At 53.7% G+C, this 15,369-nt stretch overlaps 1 long non-coding RNA gene across 1 annotated transcript; it reads right to left on the bottom strand.

The window, feature by feature from the left end:
- Positions 1 to 6,927: 6,927 nt before the first annotated feature.
- On the bottom strand, positions 6,928 to 14,427 carry LOC103667314. The gene is made up of 3 exons (XR_569733.2): positions 14,160 to 14,427; positions 11,314 to 11,445; positions 6,928 to 8,200 (listed from the first exon to the last, which is right to left on the bottom strand). It is a non-coding gene; the product is annotated as an uncharacterized LOC103667314 (long non-coding RNA).
- Between the last annotated feature and the right edge of the window lie 942 nt (positions 14,428 to 15,369).

Genomic DNA, 15,369 nt, shown 5'->3' with positions numbered 1-15,369 from the left:
CCAGGCCCCCGTAGATGCTCACTGCCTGACCTCTCTCACCTGGTGGCGGGAGCAAAGGGCTTGTAGGACAAGGCCCAGCTTCCCTTGGGCCCCTCTGGGCTTGGGGCTGAGGATGGAGCAAGCGGGTATCCCCAGAATCCAGCTTAGGAGGGGCTCCAGCTAGGTGGATTGGTCAGAGAATCAAGCCCTTGGCACTCTGCCATTCCTGTCTGGAACAGAAGTGCCCAGGGAAGGGGCCATGGAGATGCCGAGAAAATGTGCTTGTCTTACACATCCTTAGAGGGAAGGGTAGGCTTGGGGAGTGCAAAATGGCAGAGCCAGCTATATCCCTCCCTGACTTGCTTAGAGGACCCCTGGGGCGGGGGAGGCACGGAGATCTCAAGTGATGTAATGATGCTACATGAAACCTGGTCTCCTGTACAGTGATTCCCAAAGTGTGTTCCCCAGGCCCGTGACAACATCGTTACCTGGGGCCTTGTTAGAAATGCAAATGATTGCACACACACACACACACACACACACACACACACACACCCCGGCAGTGGGGCCGAGCAAACCATGTTTTAATGAGCCCTCCAAGAGATTCGGAGGCACGCTCCAGTTTGAGAACCACTGCTCTCCTGTATCCAGGAGGCCATTAATCAATGCGGCTGCCATTGGTGGTGCTGCTGGCTGAGGGGGTGTGCGGAGAGGCCTGTTTCTTAAATTAAACTAAATGATGGCCATTAAGGGGGCATCCCCTGCACATAATTAATTCTCCTTTCGCTAAAAGGGGCAGGTGAGAACCGGACAGCTAATGATGATCACGCGTGCCTCGCCCTCACTCCTCCACAACCCTCGTTGTCTGCAGGGTCCTTCTCTTTGGGCCCCACCACTCAACTGGGATTCTCTTTCCATGCAGGGCCCCGTGGGAGTCTGAACTGTGAGCTCCATAGAGCACCGGGCCCCAGGCTCTGTTTCACCGCGCCTGTCGCCAAGTGTCATCCCTCTCGCTAACTCTGTCCTTGTCACCCAACTTCTCTGCAGCCACACAGGGTCCCAGGGTCCCTCTTTCACCAGAGCATTTCCCCTTTCACTAGCTAGACATATGGAACTTGTGGGTAGAATTTTGTTTACTGTTGAAGCCACAGGTGCTACGGCTTGAAAGGGTGTGGAAACTCATGCCCCAGGCCCTTCCAGCCCTAAGACAAAGCAAAGTCATGGGGCTCCAGACTTAGGCACCTCAGGCCATCCTTTCCCATCTGTATGACCCCAAACAGGTCCACTCACGTTTCCGAGCCCCATTTCTACAGCTCACAGATGTGGGTGACGCCACCTATCTCTTAAGCTCACGGTGAGGATGAGCAGAAACTCTACAAGGAAAGAACTTAGCACCTGTCACACAGTAGGGTTGGAGACACACTCCCCACTGTGGGTTCCGGGTGGGCTCCAATGGGGCTAGTTCTCATTGATCTGGGGATGTCTCCGGGTTGCAACCAGCCCCCCACTCTTCATTCCATTAACAAATCCCAGAGTTCAGGTGCTCAGCCGAGTTCAGGGCAGTTCAACAAACCTCTCGTGGGCATCTGTTGTGTGCCAGATTTCCTGGTAGCGGCTGAAGACGCAAAGACGGGATAAGAACATACCCTGTCCCCTCCAAGCTCCAGTGTGGGGGGAGAGACACATGTCTAATGCATCCTGAAGAAGAAGCGATAGAAGACAAGGGAGGAGGCACAGAGGTGCCAGATAACAGGGTAGCTTTGGAGACAGACCTGGGTTCAGATGTTGACCCCACCACTACTAACTCACATGGTGACCTTGTGCAAATCATTTAACCTCTCCGCATCCCCTTTTCCTCCTTTATAAGATAAAGAGAAAAAAAGAACTTTAAAGGAGGAGGCTTACAGATGTTGTGGGTAAGCACCTGCCACGTGTGGAGACTCAGAAAATAGTTTTATTATCAAGGCAGCGGGCTTCCTTGTGCTCCAGGAGCCCACCCTGCCTCTGCAGGGTCAGGGTCTGAACCGTTCTGGCGGCCCTGGGCTTTGGGGTTAACCAGATGATCCTTTAATACACAAAGAAACCCCAAACAGCTTAACCTCAGCTGAGGCACAGAGGGCCCAGCCACCCAGCGAATGCTGGCCCCGAATCCTGTGCTCCATTATTGCGCCTGAAAATCCGTTAAAATTTCACACAATTTCCCGCACAGCAGTGCGCTTCATAATGCTGGGAGCCAAGCCGGCCCAGTAATTGGGACTGGAGTGGGGCAGAGTCCAAAGCAATTAATCCAGCCTCCTTCCTTGTTTGCGCCAGGATAAGCCTGACGGGGTGGAGAGTAATTGGAAAGGAGCGGCCTCCATCCCCAACTCCAAATTAATATTTTCCTGTCCTGATTTAATTCCGCCCGGGAACAGTGACACAGAGACACGCCGTGTCAAGCGCTAAGTAATCCACCACAAGCCACCTGAGGGGGAGGAAAGGACTTTTCCTTTTCTTTGTGGTTGGTGGGGGGATGGCAGCTAACGAGACGGAGCCTCAGAGGTTGGAGGACCTTCCAAGGACATCTGTGGTCTCATTGCCCTCCCGGTGCAGGCACACGCCACAAAGAGGGAGGGTGAAAATCAGGCACTTAAAAAGCCAGGCGGACCTGAGTTCAAATCCTGACTTTGCCACTTAGATGTTTGACTCCGGGCAAGTCATTTAACCCCATTGAGCCTCAGTTTCCTCACCTGTAAAATGGGAATAATAGTACCTACCATGAGTGATTGTCATAAGGATTCACTACAATGAATGTAAGGCACTTGGTACCAAGTAGGTGAACGGTAGCTATTTTTTCTGTTGTTCCAGGTTTTCTGACCAGAAGTCAAGCACAATGCTAAGCACTGAGAATATAAAGGGAAATAAAAAATGGGGCCCAGGCTTTAAGGAGCTTGCCTTCTAACCCCATATATCCAGGGTTGGTACACAGGAGGTGTCTAATGCATGCTAGCTCCTTGCCTTCTGCCAATGGCATCCCTGAGTAGGTGATCATTCAACCTCTGCTTGATCACTTTCAGTCATCCTATTGCTGACGCATTTGCCTATGTGTCGGCCTCCCCTCGCGCATCCAGTGCCCCCTACGTCCCCACCCCACCAGTTCTAGCTCGGGCCAGCCAGACAGAGGAGTTAGAACTCAGGAATCTGCAGCTTTCTGCTGAAGACCATGCTGCCCCGACTGGTCCTTTCTCAGCTCAACAGCCTTCTAGTGGGGAAGAGGGCTCCCCACATGACCCTCCCTCCTCCCTGGGGTACTCAGCCCTGTGGTCAGGCATACTGGGCAACCTGGAAAAACTGGGGTGGGACTGAGGTCAACTCCCCACGGGGTTACCCTTCTCTATCCCACATCCCCTTCCTCACTCCACCATACCCCTCTCACCTCCACTGAATCCTTGTCTTGAGGTCGGCTTCTGGGAGACAGCAAACTCGGACAACCAGGTAGTCCATAAACCCTGAGGCGCGAGCAGCCCTGCAGTGGGAGCCCTGTAGCAAAAGGCAGCACCCAGGCTCAGAAGGGACAGAACATGCCACCTCACCCTGGGCAGCTCTACCACTCTGAGGGTTTCGAGGCGCTGGGGGAGGTGCCCGGTGGGAGAGACAGAGGTTACCCAGTGCAGGGGTAGGGGGAGCAGACTTATTTATGAGTACGCTTAGACGCCTGAATCCCACCCACCCAGGACGCTCAGATACTCGAAGGCTACAGGGCAGCGGGAATCTCGAGGCTCACAAAGGGGCAAGAACCAGAGAAATCTGGTTATTTATGGGCCCCTCCCTGCAGCAGGTGGAAAGAAAAAGTTCAGGGTAGTGAAGCAAGAAGATGCCTCAGTGGGCTCCCAACTCCCCCGAATAAAACCATTCAAGCCAAAGCAGGGAGTTACCAGAAAACCCGTGTGTTCGACAAAACTGCAGGGAAACAGTATGCAAATGTCAAACTGACGAGGAGAGGAGGGGGGTAGGGACAGGAATAAACCAAACATTAAATCAAATCAGTAGGAGAATAATAGCTAAACTCCTTCTTACTTGTAGCACTCAATTCTGTAGTCGATATGGTCAGGAATGAATGAACGGCCTCTCAGAGCCACATCTAAATTCCGTGTATCACCCCAAGGTGCACAAGAGGAGCCAGCCAGGAGCAATCCTGCCCCCTGCACACTCCCCCCCCTCCCCCGCCCACGGGGGCAAATGGGCATGGGACGGAGCCAAACCTAGACCCCCCCAAAACGCAGCCTGGGGCCCAGTGGGAGGAGCCCTGCATAAGGGCTGGGTGACATGCGGCAAGTCTCATCACCTCTCTGAGCCTCAACATGGAATCAACATGGGGGACAGCTAGAGAGGCTGCTGGGCATGCAGGGACACAGATGCCTGTGGTTTGCACCCACAGTGCAAACAAGGGGGTGAAGCAGGTTGAATGGGGCCAGGCAGCCTGTGTCCGATCAGGCTTTTCTCCTGCTGTCTGCATACAAAATGAGGGTTTGAATTTTGTGTTTTTTTAAGAAACTGAGCATTGGACAGGAAGGCAAGAGTGGTGTCTGGAAGAGAAGAGAGAAGCCCTGGGGGTGGTGTGATTAGTTTGGGGTGTGGTGTGTGACGTCATCTGCACCCCTGTCTTCCCATGAACACTGCAGGAAAAGCCACCCTGCTCTCCCGTGCTCCGGAAATATACGCGATGCATGCTACAGCATGAGTGGAGGGGTAGAGCAGGGGCTGGAGGGGGCCCAGCTGCATTCAGGTTCCACACGTGGAGGATCACGCAATCAGCTGCTCCTCGTTACTCTATCCCACAGCCATTCGTGGGCCAAGACCGTGAGCCAGCCACCACGCCAAGGCTGGCCACAAGCATGAATGTGATGTGGCCCTGCCCTCCGTCAGAGACCAGAGAGGAAAGCACGGCAGACAGACCAGCTGAGAACCCGCGAGGAATTCTGCCAGGTCTAGGGCCAGACGACAAATGAGTCTGACCTGAGCAGCTTCTAGGAGCCAGGGTGGGGCCAGCACCTACATTTTCTCACTCGATCCTCAGGAACTGGTGTCCGAGAGTCAGGGATTGATTGGCTCGGGGTCACAGCTGGGAAGAAGTGAAGTTGGATGTGATCCCAGGTGTGGATCTTTAGAGCCCGGCATTGCTCACGATGCACCAGCCATGCTTTCAAAGAAATGAGGAGGCTGGTGGTAAAAATGGGGCACTCTTTCCCTTTGTCCTGGAGAGCCTCCGTGCTCTTCTGCTGTCTCCAATCTCCCCCCGACATGGGAAGCACTTCTCAACCCCAGCCTTGGGCTCTATCCTAGCTGCTCCAAAGTTCCAGGCATGACTTAGGATCAGAAGAGCCTCACTTATTCTGCCCACGCCCTGCCCACCACTACTGCCCCTGACCTCAGGGACTTCAGTGCACGTCTGTGGCATTTATCTGCCCAGAATCTCTCTTTTTTGAAACCGTACCTCACATTTCTTTGGGAGCCTGCCTTCATCTCCCACAATGAGTCCATGGGTTCTGCAGGGGCAGGGCCCACCCCCTGGCCCCAGGGATAGCCATGGGTCTGAAATCCTCCATCTGCCCCCAGCTGTAGTGACTGGTGCTTAAGTGGGCATGTGAGCTACGTACGCCAATGAAATTTACTATTACTGTTGGGAAGCAGATAATCCCTTTGTTGAACCATTAGGATGTATGTGGGCCTAGTGCTACTGGCAGCCATTTTGTCACCATGAGTAGAAAGCGTGGCTGAGAAAGAAACCAGCCTGGGGAAACACAAGAAGATCTGAGAGAAGACAGATCTCTGATAATGTGGTCTGAACTTCTAGATCACACTGTACCTGAAGAATCCGTTGGACTTTCAGTAGACAATAACCTCCATACTGCTTACGTCAATTTGAGTTTAAGTTACTATCAGTCTCGTTCCCCAAACTGAAAAGAGCTGGGAGTGATACATGTATCAATATCTTGTGGGATTTGTGCCAGTGTGCTAACCTCTACCCACTCTAATCTTCTGAAAGGAATCTCAGATGGATTGAGTCCAAACCCACCTTTGACAGTGGAGGAAACAGAATCACAGATTAAAAAAAAAAAAAGTAATTCATCCAAAGCCTCTGAGACAGTTAGGAGCAGAACTGAGATTTGAACTCAAACCTTAAGATTCTTATTGCTGTGTCCTTTCTGGACATTGTGTGATCCATTTTGTCTAGTTCTTTTTTTTTTTTAAGATTTTATTTATTTATTTGACAGAGATAGAGACAGCCAGCGAGAGAGGGAACACAAGCAGGGGGAGTGGGAGAGGAAGAAGCAGGCTCCTAGCGGAGAAGCCTGATGTGGGGCTTGATCCCAGAACGCCAGGATCACGCCCTGAGCCGAAGGCAGAGGCTTAACGACTGAGCCACCCGGGAGCCCCTCATTTTGTCTAGTTCTTAAACGATCTGTATGCAGAATGTATACGTAGTGAGTGTGAATGTGTGTGCGTATGCTTCTGTGTCCTGAGAGACACTGAGGTCCCCGAGGGCCAGACTTGTGCCACTCACATCACTGACATCTCCCAGACCCAAGTTAATGCAGTGGATCCCCCACCCCCACCCCAAGTGATCCCTGCACATCAAGTATAAATGGGTTTCATGAAGATGTCACTCTGGGCATGCCCAGAGCTGGGCAATAATGTGACTCTGGGCATGGCACACTGTGTGTCCAGGGCAAGAGTTCAGCCTGTCTGAGACTCAGGCTGATATGAAGTTGACCATGCTAAGAACAATACTAGGAAAAGAGATAACTTTCACAAGTACCTCTTGTGAAAAAGTCAGACACTTGCTAAAAAGAAAGCTGCTGTGTGTGCTCCCCTTTAAGAAAATCCAATATGCAAAATCTAAATTTACATTCGAACTTAGAGGTTAAAGGACATTTTTTATAAAAGGATTTTAATTGTTATAGCAGTTCCATCAAGGAGCCAGGGCGAGTGTTTACAGGCCTCTCCAGCAGGGAGGCAGAAATGAAGGAAACAAAGAGAGAGACAAAAGGCTGAAGCCATGTCCACGGAGGACCCCCGAGAGGAAGGCCAGGATCGGCACGGGCAGAGGAAGAAGTCCGTGACCGTCCCGGAGACACACGATTGTGCAGAATGAGCACAGCTGTAAAGCAGCACCATCACTCCTAATTGCACTGGGTGCAACCCCACCGGTCCATCCAACTAAGCTCCTGGACCCCAAATCCCGGGGCAGCCTGGATCGCAGACCAAGCCGGGAGGGTGTGGGATAGCATATTACCATCGCCACAGCCCTCTCCCCCAACCTATGCGTCTGGGGCCTTTCCCGGGTGCCCATCCTCCTGTGGAGGACGTGTACTTTCTGCCCCACGGACACTGGACTCAAGGATACGACTCCTTTCAGCCAGTGGAATGGGGACAGAAGTGACACATGCCACATCCAAGCAAAAACTGTAAGAGCATCACATGTCTGTCTGCCACTGGAATAACATGTCTTCGATCGGGTCTGCTTTTTCAGTCTGAACCCCAGAATGAAGATACAGAGAGCCGAGCCACAAATGACCCACAGATGATATGTACCAGAAGCAGAAAATTAACTTTGTTCCTGTAAGCCATTGAGATGTGGGGATTGTTTCTTACTGCATCATAAACTAGCAAAAGCTGTCTAATAGGGCAACATTCTCAGTTTTAAGGCCACCTCTGACAACCCAAAGGGATAAGTGGGTCAGACACGTCACTTCAGATGGATGGGGAGGGTGGTTCACACCAAACATGCATGGGGGTCCCATGGGATGCACAGTAAAAGGCAGATTCCCAGGTCCCTCTCCCAAGATTCAGAGCCAGTTCATCTAAGGGGGGGCCCAGCAATTCGTATTGTTGACAAGCCCTGAAGATGACATGTGGACTGTCAATGGACCATACTTTGAGAAACCCAATCTAAGGAGTCCAATTTTTTCACATCCAGAGAGGTGCAGTGACATCCCCAAGGTCACACAGCAAGATGTTAACAGAACTTCAGCTCTTCTCCCTAAAGCATACTGTCCTCCCCCAGAGAAACAAAGGGAAGGCAGAAGGAAAAAAGAAAAACTCACAGTTTGAAAAATGCAGCTCCAGAGAAAAAGACCAATGAGGGCCAGGAACTCAAGTTGAGCCAGGGTGCCGTTCCAAGCTGAGGGGGAGGCTGGGGGGTGGCTAGGTGACCCCTGCCCTTGCCCCGGGGTCTTCCCTTGAAGAATGGGGGGTGGGGAGAAAGGAGTTAGATTTCAGAGCAGGGTGGGTAGAGGAAGGAGAAAGAAAAAAATGAATAAAAACAGAAAAAAAAAAAGTCTTCCAGTCCCGGTGAGCCCAAACATCCCGGCATCGCTGCGGGAGCTGCCCCAGCCCTCTTCGATTTTGATGTACAGTTTGAAACAAATCAATAGCGGTATAATAATACTCAGCACGCTGTGTAATTTTTATATCATTAGTTTTCATTTTCCGCTCCCCATGCATCAAAAAACTTACAACGGGCTCGTAAAGTTTATTTAGTATTCCATGAATTCCTAATCAGTTTCATTTCATAATGATTCAGGAGCCGCCCGCTGCCTAGGCCCCCGTGTCAAAAAATCGATAAAACCAACACAGTTTTCCTGATGGCGGCTGCAAAAGGATCTATTGTAGGGGAATTATGATTTATGCCCTGGCCTGAACCATGAGCAGCAGCCTCCACCCGGCGGCTCAGGGCTGAGGTCTTCGCCAATAATGATTTATGCACCTTCTGCTGGCCCCACCCTAGCTCCCTCCCTGCCCCAGCTGGCCCCTGACACTGCCGGGAGGGGGCAGGGTCCACCAGGACGGAAGGAGGAAGGAAGAAGGCACCAGGGGGAGGCCCACCAGATGTCCCAGCATCTGCCTCTAGGTCCACCCACCCCCTGAGCAGAGAGGTGAGGTGTTGGGGGAGCCCTACCTGGCCGCAAGGGCTGCAGAGAGAACAGGACTGGGACAGATGTACATGGGTGGAGAGGGGTGAACCCTGGCTCTCCAGTGGGAACCCTCACTCCCGTCCAGCCTTCCTTCCCGACCTCCAGAATGAGCTTCGTCCCCACCTTGAACCCCCGCAGTCACCTCTGCTCTCACTAGCCCTGCCCCAAAGGCTCCAGGGAAGCTGAATGGTAAAGAGGTCCCAAAGGTCACGGCAGCCAAAAGGCCTCAGTTGGACCTCACAGGACGCAGAAGCAGCAGGCTTCCGGGAATTCTGAGGCTGGAATGAAGCTTCCAAGACTCCCAAGAGGGAAAATGGGGTGGGCTTGAGTCTCAGACCCCTTCTCTTCCTGAGGCTGCTTGGCTCTATTTTCTGGATCCTCCCTCCGCCCCCACACACACCTCCCATCCCCTTCCTCCACTGGTGGGTGATTAATGGGTCTAGGAGACATGTTAATGGTATGGGCATTAAGTCCAACAATTGGTTTAATTAACAGCAACTAACCTAGTGCAGAAAGAGAGATCTCAGGGTGACTTCATAGGGAAGGGGGTGCCATAAGGTGAGAAGCAGCCACCAGAATTGGGGCCGCCAGTACATGTACCCCCCCCCCCCACGGCCTATCAGCTAGCTCTCCTGGCCTCCTCCTGATATGCTGGGACGGCGGGAGGACCCCATTTAGGTGAATTGAGAAGGGCAGAGATTCAGGGCCAGGATCTCTGCAGGGACTCTGTCCCCAGTTGAAGGTGGCATTCCAGCCTTAGACCCAAGTGAGAATAAATGGGCTTCCTCCTCATACCTTCAGTTGCTTTTTCATTTGTTCATTTACTGAACATCTAGGAGACACCTCACAGACATTCCATGCACCTTTGAGTGGCTCAGAAAGGAGAAGGGTCTCACCCAACCAAACACAGGTGAAGAATGGCAAACCCAGGACTCTAGCAGAGGCTTTCCAGGTCTGAGAACACAAGGCACCTGCCCCCCGCCCCCCGCACCCTGTTGCACACTGGCAATCCCCCCACGCCTGGCCGGGACCCTAGTTTGAGGACAGCTGCTCTCCCCCCATGTCCACTCCAAATCCCACGCACACAGGGACACCATGGGAAGAGTCCAGATTTGGGGCCAGACCTGGATTCAAATTCTGATTTCTATCAGTCACTGGTTGAGTGACCCTGGGCCATTTAATTAACCTTTTTGAGTCTGGCTTTCCTATGGTGTAAAATGGGAGTAATAATTTCTGCCCCACAGATAGTGATGAGTCAAAAGGGCAGGTATATAAAATGCCCGTCCCCCGGAGGCCCCTGATAAATGCATCCCGCCGCTCCTGCACTCCCCCATTGCCTCTTAGCCTCACTCACTACCCCCCCAAGAAAGGCTCCTGTGTGGTGTTGGGTGAAAGGGGGCTTGGATATGTCCCCTCTCCTCCAAGAAGGATAACTAGGACCACAGCCCAGCCAGGACTTGGCATCAGTGAGCTCCAGGCCATGCCACTATTCAACCACAGTTAAGATGAGCCCAACCTAACCTATGCAAACCCGTCAGGGCCTCAGTTTCCCCATCTGTATGTCAGGCCGAAGCTTGGCAGCCCATTGTCCTGGGAATCCTGTTCTCAGAACCCGAGGCTTCTCCTAGGTGTGAGCCAGAAGGTGGGAGGGGCTGGGCTAAGGAGTGAGAGCCCCTGGATCTGGACTAAGAGAAGGAGAGGGTCCCCTCCCTCCCCAAAAGGGATTCGAGAGAAAGCTGGGCCTTCTCCCTGAGCAGCAGAGTCCAAATTCCCCACAGAAGCGGAGACCCTGGAGCCTCCCTGGCACTCCCAAGATGCAAGCTTGGCCTCTCCTGCAGCCTCTGGTCAGGCTGCCGCTGGGCTTCCCTGCTCTTTCCTTCTATCCCTGGGTTTCTCCAAGTTTCCATTCCTCCTGCTTCTTCTCCTTACTCCTTCCTTCACCTGCTTCACCCACTGGGGAAAAGCAACACTCCGTTCTGTAAGGCTGGAGGGGCTCTAACACCTCCCCACCCCCACCGGCAGTGCTAAAAGCCCTGAGATTTCAAGAGAACAGCCTCTCTCCCCTGCTCCCCTTCTGCTGTTAGGTTCCCCCTCTGTCCCCTCAGTGGTTCCATCACCCCTGGGCTCAGGGACAGTCCTGCTGGGAAAATAGCAAAGTGGGCTGGGAGTCCAACCCCACTGGCACTGAGCGGGGAATGCCAGCTTGGCTCCGGCAGCTGAGAGCACCAGAAGCGCCAGCAGATCTCTCTGTCCCCTTCTTCAGACCCCCGCAAACGGGCAGGGGCTCCTGCAACCTGCCCCCCCCCCAGGCCAGCTCTGCTTTGAGCTTTGCTTATTCCACGCCCTCCCCCGCCCCCTTCTCTGTCCCTGCACTCACCTCTCGTTCTGCCTGAGACGGGCTGGCCAGACCCACTGGCCATCAGCTCAGGCTCCTGGACAATAGGATCCAGCTCAGGCCTTCTGAGAATCAGCTAGTTCGTCTGTGAAACGGGCTCAATGAGAGTGTTACCTGTCAAAGGTAAAGGGCCAGGGTGGGATGATGTGCCAGAGGGACTGCGACTTCTTCAATAATCCTTAGATGTCACTACATGGAACTCCATTCCCAGGACTGGGGCCCAGGCCAGGACTCTTCCCTCAGCAACTTGGTAAGATACAAAGCTCCCCAACGGGCAGAATCACTGGAGACCAGAGACTTGCTCAGGGACACAGAGGGTAGCAAAGAAAATAGGAAAATACTAGGACTGAAGGCATCTGTGTCCCACAGGTATCCCTGGGGCAGGAGGGAGCAGGGCTCTAGGGTCAGAGGCACCTGGATTTGGCCACCTGCCAGTGGAAGGGAACTGGACAAGACCTTGAACCTCTGGGAATCTTAGTTGCTCATTTGTAGAAACGACAATAATCCAGAGCTCTCGGGAGTGCCCTGTATGGATCCAGTGGGAGGCGATAGGATGGAGGGAGTGGGAAATGGAGCTTTGGAGGCAGGAACAGGTGTATGCCCATCTTCCTCTGTGACTTTGGGCGAGTTACCTAAGAGCTTAAAGCCTCAGTCATCCTTAAACTGCCCTTGCTCCCAGGCTTCTGCGGGTCACGGACGGCCTTGCCGCATGAAGGAAACACAGCTAGCACCTTACGAGTGCTACTGGTAACCTGGGTACAGAGCCCGGGACCAGACGGGGGTTCAACGAATGTTTTTCCAAATTATTATGGGGGTTGGAATATAAGCTCTGGGATACGGGGTCTGGGAACTTGACCAACGAGTCTCACCAGCAAAATCAGAGGTGGCCTGTCCATCCAAATACAGGCTGGTGGGTCCCTGCCGAGGTCAATCTGATGACACCCTGAATCCCCAAAGGACCAGCTCTCACCCTCTTCCCAAGCTCAGGCTGACTGCATGGGAGGGGAGCCTAGCTCCTCCCAGTCCCTGAGTGCCCCAGGGGAGAAGTCCCCCAGGCTCCCTGCAGCCACCCCGAGCATTCAGGGCCTGTATTCTTCCTGAAAGTCTAACCTAAATCCTTCAAGTTCCAGGGCACTCCTGGATGCCTCTCACTGACTCTTCCCAATCACTTCCACACCCACATCTGCCCTGGTGACAGCCTCCAGAAGAAGCAAGAAAGGAGGTCAAGGGCCCCATCAGGAGCAGGTAGGGCCCACAGCCTGGACTTCTCCCAGCCCTCAAGTGCCCATGAAAAAGCCCAGGCTTTGCAGTCACTGGGCCTGGGCTCCAGCCCTGGCTCTGTATTCCTTAGCAGTAGGACACTGTGCAAGGAAGTTCCTTAACCTTCCTGAGTCTCAGTTTCCTCATCTGTAAAATGGGATCAATCATCCTCATTGTCATGAGGCTTAAATGCCACAATGGGCTAGAAATCTGAGCCTACATGGTGAGCTCACCTCAAAGGCTGTTTTCTTCCTCCTCCTCCTCCTGCCCCATGGAAGTAAGAAGCCATTATCCATAGAAAAGAAAGCATGTTTTCCAATTACTCCTGAGAAGGTTTGGCTGGGGCTTGTAAAAAGCAAATTTGCCCCTTTATTGGATGCCAGGCGCCATACAAAGCACACTGCACATGGCATCTCATTCCATCCTCACACCCCCATGAGGCAGGCATTATTACCTACATCTGATGACCAAGGCTCAGAGAGGGGTGGTGGCTTGCTTGAGGTCACACAGCGAGTAAGAGCCAGGATCAGGAATCAGTTCTGTCTGCAGATTGTTGGGAGCCCTAGGGAGCTCCTCCCCGCCCCCGGAGACAACGTCTCCCTCTCCCAACACCTCAGGCTACCCCAGCGAGGAGATGCAGTGTGTCACGTGCACAAGGCAGGACAGCATTTGCCCCTCCACTGCAGAGATGAGAAAACGGAGGCCTAACAAGGGGGAGAGGCTCAGTCGAAGACACAAAGTCAGGGGAGGCCTGGACGCAGCTGGAACCACCAGCCTCCTTCAGCTAAGAGGAAGTCGGTTGTTCTACTTCCTGCTTCAGAAGCAAAATCTTCAGTCTCTGGCATGTGAAGACCAACCCCTCATCCTGCCAGTTTGAGCCAGCTGGCATTTAGGAGGGCAAGGCCCTGTTAGTCTCAAATCCCCAAGCCTAAACCAGCCACGATGAAAATTGTCCTCCTCTTAGGAATGTCTCACAGGGCAGAGCCCCCTTACGGTCCAGTCCTACAGAGGGGGCCTCACGTGCCTGCAGAGCTGCAGGGCAGAGCTCATCACACCAAGAGCCATGAGCACAAGTCCTGATGCTACCAAAATATTGCCAGGAGCCAGCACAAATAGTGCCTCCTCGAAGGGCTGGGCAGAATGATGATCTCTATGATCCCCTTCCACGAAGGTTCACAGAAAGGAAGTGCTGAATGACCCATACGGGTCTGGCCGCAAGATCTCTGAGGCTCTTTCCATGCCCCAGACCTTCCTGAGCCAGGCTCTGACACAGGGACCTGGGGCGCACGCCCTGACTCACTCCGAGAGGAGGACACACTCCTGGGGGAGTACTGGGACTTACGCTACCTGACAAACGTGTGTGACACAATGCCTCCCCCATACGCATGCACACAGCATGTGCACACACCCAGGTGCACAAGAACACACACTCACACAAGCACACCCAGGCCTCAGGACAGTGACTCTCAACTCTGGGTGCACACTGGTGGACCTGGGGAGGTTTGAAACACACCCGTGTCCAGCCCCAGCCCCCGGGGAAGCTGATGGCACAAATGTGTATTAGTTACCTATTGCTGCATAACAAATGTCCCCTCAAAATGGAGCTCCTTGAAACACCATTTCTTCCCTGACATGGTTTGCGAGGGAGCAGCTGGCCAGGTGGTCCTGACTCAGGATCTCTCACGAGGTCGTCATCTAGATGGCGGTCGGGGCTGCAGGCATCTGAAGGCTCGCCTACCGCTGGGTGACCGCTCGCTCCCCTGGCTGTCAGCAGAAGGCTTCAGTTTCTTGCCACAAGGGGCCTCTCCGTAGGGCTGCTGAAGTGTCCTTGGGACATGGCAGCTGGCTTCTCCCTGAGTGAGTGATTCAAAAGAGCGTGAAGAGAAAGCCACAGTGCCTTTTATGCCCTAACCTCCTAAAACATGCTGTCGCTTCTGCTTTTTTTGTTAGAAGGAGGCCACACTCTAGGGAAAGGGAATTGGATTCCATTTCTAGAAGGGAGTAGTATCCAAGGCTTTGTGGATATATTTTAAAACCCCCACAGTGTGGGGGATGGGGCAGCCAGGACACTGGGATTTTAAACCCTCCCCCAGGAGACACCAGCATGCCATCAGGACTGAGACCCACTGAGATGGAAAGTCACCAACTGGAGGGGGTTGAAGAGGGAGACTTGGTAGGCCATGACTTCAGGGTCGAGCCAGCCTCCCAGCCACCCTTTCTCAGGGAAGTTCACAGTTGCTGCCTCAGCCCAGGCCCTGGGTCCCTGGCTTCCAGCTCTCCTGGGCCCCTCCCTCACCCCTCCGGCCACCCCAACCTGCAGGCCCCAGGCCTGGTGCTCAGACCAGCAGCACCCAGCACTAGCGTCTGCCTGGTCTGTTTCAGGCCTGGACAAGCATGTGGGTTGTGGGGCACATGTGTGGGCACATGTGTGCGTGTATGTGCCCATCACGTGTGTCTGCTCACGGTCCAGGGCTCCCTGACTGGAGGACCTCCTTCCGCCTTCTCCACACCCCTCCTCTGTCTGTCTGCCCTCCTGCCCTTGCTTTCCGGGGGTCTCCCCCCACCCCCCATCCTGCAGTCTCCATGCCCTGTCCCGCTGGCGGGCAGGAGACCTCGTGGCTTCTCTGTGAAGATTTTGAAGGAGCAGCCCAGAGTGAATGGAGAGAGGTCCTGGACTTCCCCGCCGGCCTTCAGGAATTCCACAGCCCCAGCCACCCCGGGGTCTCAGCATGTCCTTCCTCCATCTCCAGACTCGACGGGGGGGGGGGGGGGGGGGGG

This window comes from Ursus maritimus, unplaced genomic scaffold (assembly GCF_017311325.1).
Source record: "Ursus maritimus isolate PB19 unplaced genomic scaffold, ASM1731132v1 scaffold_24, whole genome shotgun sequence".
NCBI classification, from domain to species: Eukaryota; Metazoa; Chordata; class Mammalia; order Carnivora; family Ursidae; genus Ursus; species Ursus maritimus.
The sequence above is the reverse complement of the archived record's forward strand: the minus strand, read 5'-3'. Positions and strand labels throughout refer to the sequence as shown.